General features: G+C 46.1%; 1 pseudogene; it reads right to left on the bottom strand.

The window, feature by feature from the left end:
- Window positions 1-4333: 4333 nt before the first annotated feature.
- On the bottom strand, window positions 4334-4749 carry LOC105817444 (annotated as a pseudogene).
- Between the last annotated feature and the right edge of the window lie 1751 nt (window positions 4750-6500).

Raw genomic sequence — 6500 nt, forward strand, 5'->3', positions numbered from 1 at the left:
ATGAAAATGAAAAAATCAATAAAAATTAACTAAAATGTTACCAAATATTTAAATATTTGGTATCATGAAAACAGTATTCTCTGATCGATTTTCCCATTTTATTTGGCTTTTGACGGTGGTGACTACAGGATCCTGCAGTGGTTTTCTTAGTGCCCCTGGAGGCAAGGAGCAAGCAGACACCCTAAGAGCAGGGCTCCCTCACCTTTGTCCCTGCTGGGTTCCCGACATTGAACACCGTGCTAGACAGGTAGTAGGCACTCAGCGAATATGTGTTCAGTGAATGACTATTGAAGGGGAATAGTAAGGAAGTTTGTGTCCCTCCTTACCTTCTATAAAGTCCCAGCCTGAGCCCTGAGAATGGCATGATGGAGGGAGTCAGATGTGACGTTTTGTGCCTTTCAAAACAGCTAGTAACCCTAAAGTGTGCTTTCCCTTGTGGCTAGCTCAAGCCATGAGTGGGTATCATCACAACAGAAGCCACAGGATACTTGCTCCTGTGTGTTGTAGCTGCCTACATTGGAACACAAGAGCGCCTGGAGCCATGCCTGCTGGGATGCTGAGTATAAATTAAAATAAAAATAAGAATAGAAATAAAAAAACTCAAAATCATTAAAAATTTAAAACAACAAAAACAATTTGAACACCAAACAAAGTAAAAATAATCTCTGTTATGGGGATTTATAGACAAAAGAAATCTTTGTGGTGGAGAAAAGGAAATGAGATTGATACCAGCAACATGGCGTGATACACAGTAGACCATGTGTGTCTGTGTACTCACACACATGCTCATGCACATAGACACACACATTCACACACATGCATGTACACAGGGGCACACACATCAATAGCTAAGTGATGGGTGGATGGTAATGTCTAGATAGAACCAGACCAGGAGAACCAGCACAGTGCTCATTCTCAAAGGGCAGAGAGTCTTTATGTTGGGCACCTTTACAACACTCCCTCGAACTGAAGTTCAACGTTGCCATGCTAGTGTGAGTCAGAAGACCAAAACTGAAATGATGGTGGTGGCACTTCCATTACCGCCACCACTAACCATCACAGACACAGTCACAGTCACTGCATGGATCACCAGCCCTGCCAGCCCCACCAGCTCGTCCCAGATCCATCTGCTCCTCTCTGCATCCGGCTCCAGCTGTCCTGCTGCCACCACACTGGGCTGCCCACCTGGACAACTTCTCTGCTGAGGGGACAAGGGAGCAGGTGGGCAGCCACATCATCTCAGCAGACCTGGCCCCAGGGGAGAGTTGGGGTTGGCTCCTTCCCTGAGCTCCCCTTCCACTCCAGTTTTCAGAGCAAGGGCCTTTTATCTCTCGCTTTAATTTGATATGCCTTTCAGTCCCTCGTTGCTGAGCTAATGGGGGCATCTGGTACCTTGGGGCCTCAGAGGGAAGAGACAGACTGCAGAGAAGATCACAGACAGGACCTCAGGCACCATGGCCATGATTGCGTTTCTCGTTTGCCTTGGTTCTGGGTCCTGCCGGCAGAATGGAGCACATTTTATGTTGGGGATGTCAGACTTGGGTGCACACTGGAAACAGAGGAGAAAAAGAAACAGATCTTATCTTCTTGCAGACAGACCAGAGCAGATGGGACTCTAGGCAGCCTCTTCCCAGCCCTGCTTTTTTTTCTTTCAAATTACCTAACTGAATTCATTTTAAATTCACTCAACTTAAGGTTTCCAAAGTAGGTTGGAAAAGGGTGGAGAGAAATCTGTGTGGGAAAGAGCCTTGAGTTGAGTTAGAAGTGGGAAAATGTGTTTCAGGTCACCCCAAGCCTACTTGAAATTAGTGGATTTAGCACACGTTCCCAGGAGCGAACCTCTGGGAAAGCTCGGGACTCTCCTGCCCACAGCCCTGAGTGGCGGCGCTGTAGGCTGACATGCGCTGAAGCCAGGTCCTGAATGTTCCCGGAAACCACTTCCAGGAATGGCTGCAGGGCAGGCAGCAGCGACAGCAACACCTGCACATGGGACGATGGAATCCGAGGTGCCCTTCACCACGGAGCTCACGGTACATGTTGAGAGCCGCGGAGTGCAGCTCAGGAAGCAGAAAGTGGGGGTCGTGGAAATGAGATGACAAGCAGAGTAAGCTGAGAAAGATGCCATCTGGGTGTTGGTGGAGATGAGGCTGTCCAAGGACAAACAGGCCTCTGGCCAAAATGTGTTCTGGGCTACTCTGGCCCTAAATCGCAGTTCCACACCGTTGCAGGGGCAGCAGTGAAGTGAAAGGGAAGGAAAGGCATCAAAGGCAGCGATTAGTCATAATTACTTGTTTCTATCAAGACAATAAAGCCACACAGGACTGGGTTGAGAATTCAGTGAGATGACCCAGGAAAGACATCAAACTCAATGCCTATCTCATGAGGTCCTCCAGCAATTTCAACAATTTTTCAAAGCACAGTGTCCAAGGACTCATTTATTCACTTATTCACTCAACGAATAGTTCTTGAGGGCCTACCATGTGCCAGACACTATTTGAATTAGCAGGAACAGTACACTAAACTTAATTTTGTGTCCTCCCCAAATTCGTATGTTACAATCCTAACTCCCAGAGTGAAGGTATTAGGAGGCGGGGCCTTGGAAGGTGATTAGGCCATGAGGGTGGAGCCCTCATGAATGAGATTAGTGCCCTTGTAAGAAGATACCAAGAAACTGGACCCTTGTCTTACAGCATACACAACAATCAACTCAAAATGGATAAAAAACCTAAATGTAAGACTTAACTATGAAACTCCTAGAAGAGAACATAAGGGAAAAGCTCCTTGACATTGGCCTTGGCAAGGATTTTTGCATCTCACACCAAAAGCTTAAGCTACAAAACAAAGAACATATAAATGGAACTATATCAAACTTAAAAGCTTCTGCACAGCAAAGGAAACAATTAATAAATGAAAAGGCAATCTACAGACTTGGAAAAAATAGTTGTAAACTACATTTAGGACAAGGGGCTAATATCCAAATTTTTTTAAAAAACTCCCACAACTCAATTGCAGATAAAATAACCCAATTTAAAAACAGACAAAGGACCCAAATAGACATTTTTCCAAAGAGGACATAAAAATGGCCAACAGATATATGAAAACATGTTTGACATCACTAATCTTGAGGGAAACGCAAATTAAAACCACTATGAACTACCACCTCACACCTGTAAGGATGGCTATTGTCAAAAAGATAAGGTATAACAAATTTTGACCGGGGTGTGGAAAAAGGGAACCCTAGTACCTTGTTGGTAGGAAGGTATACTGGTGCAGTTGTTATGGAAAATAGTATGGAGGTTCCCAAAGAAATTAAAAATAGGATTACCATATGACCCAGCAACCCCTCTTCTGGATTTATACCTAAGGGAGACGAAATCACCATCTCATAAAGATATCTACACTCCTATGTTTATTGCAGCATGATTTACAACAGCCAAAATATGGAAACAACCTAAATAACCTAAATGCCCATTGACAGAGGAATGGATAAAGAAAATGCGATATGTATGTGTGTGTACACACACACACATACACACACACACACACACACGGTGGAATATTATTCAGCCTTAAAAAAGGAGATCCTGCCATTTGCCACTACATGGATGGAGCTGGAGGACATTATACTACGTGAAATAAACCAGACACAGAAAGAAACGTATTGTCTGATCTCAGCTATATGTGGAATATTTTTTAAAGGGCTCAAATACACAGAGATAGAGAAGGAAACAGTGGGTGCCATCAGTGGTGGTGGTGGAGGGAGAGGAAACGGGAAGATGTAGATCAAAGGAGACAAAACAGCAGGTATGTGAGATGAACACGCCTAGAGATCTGATGGACAACCTGAGGACCAAAGTTAATAAAATCGTATTAGGGATTTTTGTAAAATAAGTAGATTTTAGCTGCTCTTGTCACAAGAAAAGTAACTATGTGAGATGATGGATACATTAGACTGCTTCACTATTGTCACCATTTTGCTGTCTGTGTATCCCATAACATCATGTCGTAAACCTCAAATACACACAATAATTTTTTTTTTATGTCACTAAAGGCAAAAAGGCAACTGGGTGCCCTGGGCTCTGCTTTATTGACCTCAGAGAACCCTTTGAATACAATTTAAAATAAAAACCACACACACAATGACAACAGGAACTGGATCCAGGCTGGTGACACCTGACCCCAGAAGAATCCCTCAACCAAGGCAGATTCAAACAAAATGCAGAGGAAAAAGTGAGGGAATGTGGTTCTGAGTTGAGGGTCAGCCGACCAGCAGAGGAGCAGTCAGCGAAGGCACAGGCCGGCCATGCCTCTTTCTCATAAGTGCCGGTGCAAACTACACTGCCGTGGGTGTCAGGATAAGGTTCCCATCACTTAGCTCCTGCACAAGTGTAGTCTCTTGCCCGTCCCACTTCTGCAGGTGAACAAGTTTGCCTCCATCCAGCATCACAGTGGACTTGACCTTCCTGTCATCTGCTGTTGTCTCATCAAGCTCCACCCCTAGCTTAAAGCTGATCTCTGTGTTCTTGAAGGTGCCCTGTGTCTTTAGGATGCTAGTGTCCCCACTCTTTTCGATGATTGTGGTAGGCTTGGTCATGTTGGCCACCTGCCTGGTAGCAAAACCACCCTGATTGACTTCAGGTAGTCATCGAAATTCTTGCTGTCCACTGGTTTCCAGCTGCCCAGGAAGGCGTCCACCATGGTGATGCTGGGCCAGGCTGAGAAAGCAGCTGTGAGACAGTAGGCATGCAAGGACTCCAGACCGGCCAATAAAATTTATTGTAAAAAAGAAGAAGACAAAGAAGAGGCCAGAGAGCTATGTAGCTAACTTTCTTTCTGCCATGTGAAGGTACAATGAGAAATTGACAGTTTGCAGCCCAGAAGAGGGCTCCTGACAGAACCCAACCATGAGGCCCAGATCTCAATTTCCAGCCTCCAGAGCTATGAGAAATAAGTGTCTGTCGTTTAAACCACCCAGTTTGTGGTATTCTGTTATGGCAGCCCAAGCTAAGACAGACAGAAATAGCAAAACTCTCTGTTCTCTAGGATTTTATATTCTACTAAGAGGAAAAGAACAATAAATAAAATGTACACATCAGGAAATAAAAAGTGCTGTGAATGAAAGAAAAGGAAGGGAGCAGGAGGGGTGAGCAACTCTCTGAGCCAGTCATCAGGGAAGAAGCAAGGCAATGCCATCTGCACAGAGATTGGCATGAATCATTCCAGACAGAGGAAGCAGCAAGTGCAAAGGCCCTGGGGTGAATGTGGCTGATGTCATCCAGGAACGGCTGGAGGGCAGGGGCTTGGGGAAGCCAAAGGAGATGAGGTCTGAGGTGTGGCCCAGAGGATTTAGGGGATTGGAGGCCACAGTAAGGACCTTCAATTCTATTATTGAGTGAGGTTGGAAATCATTGAGAAGCTTGGGCTGTGATGTCACACATCCTGCCTCATGTTTTCAGAGGAGACTTTGGCTGCCTCACGGAGGTCAGCAGAGGGTGAGAGGGCAGGGATGAAAAACTGGAGGCCCAGGCAGTAGCTATGGAGGCAGTAGAGGTGGCAAAATGATGGGACTCAGGCAAGCAGGCAGAATTCTCTGCTGGATTTTGGGTGCAGGCCGGGATGGGCGGAAAGAGTTGAGACTTACAAGAGGTAGAAGCTCATTTGCTGAGATGAGTGAGCCCAAGGGTGTGGCGGGTGGAGGACTTGGCAATGCTACTGTTAAGCCGCCAGCCGGGCAGTAGCTTGGAGCTCTTCCTTCCAAGGCCTTCCTGGTGTCATTCATGAGCTGGGCATGGCAAAAGGTGGCAAGTAACTGCTTCCTTCACTCTGAGACTCTGTAATTAGGAGCCTAGTTTCAAAAAAATCATCGTATATTTGACTTACCCAGAGAAACTAAGAACACAGATTCCAGAGACCAGCAGGATCTCTGACTCAGTGGGCCCAGGGAGGGATCCAAACATCGAGAGGTTTTTTAGCTACCACCCAGGGGACGCTGATACAGGGAGTCCATGGCCACACTCTGAGAAGTCTCATTGTGAGGAAGATGCTTCTGATGGTTTTGTTGATGTCAAAGACAACCTGGGAAGAACACATATCTCATGGGCTGATGAGGTGACTTATGCCAGCCCGTCTCTCCTGGAGCACCTCTGACAGGCAAAGATCCCATAGAAAACGCCATCCTGTGTAAGACAGAGGAGTAGGTGTAAGCATGGGCGACACCGGGAACACCCTCTGAGCCTCACTCAAGCATGAAGAGGGGGCCGCAGCAAGCCTTGGGACATCTCATCATTAACTGACCAGAGGATGGACTCCTGCTGTTGAGTCCTAAGTGCCAAGCCGAGAAAGGAGTAACCTCGCAGCGGCTGTTGATGACCCACGCTGAGGGTTGTCTGCAGGGTCTGATAGGCAACTGCTCTAGCTTCTCTGATCAGCATTTATTTGTAAGTTGCGGGGCATAATGAAAAAACCTCTAATAAGGCCCTTTTATGTCCATATATCGACCA

This window comes from Propithecus coquereli, unplaced genomic scaffold (assembly GCF_000956105.1).
Source record: "Propithecus coquereli isolate 6110/MARCELLA unplaced genomic scaffold, Pcoq_1.0 Scaffold411, whole genome shotgun sequence".
NCBI lineage: Eukaryota > Metazoa > Chordata > Mammalia > Primates > Indriidae > Propithecus > Propithecus coquereli.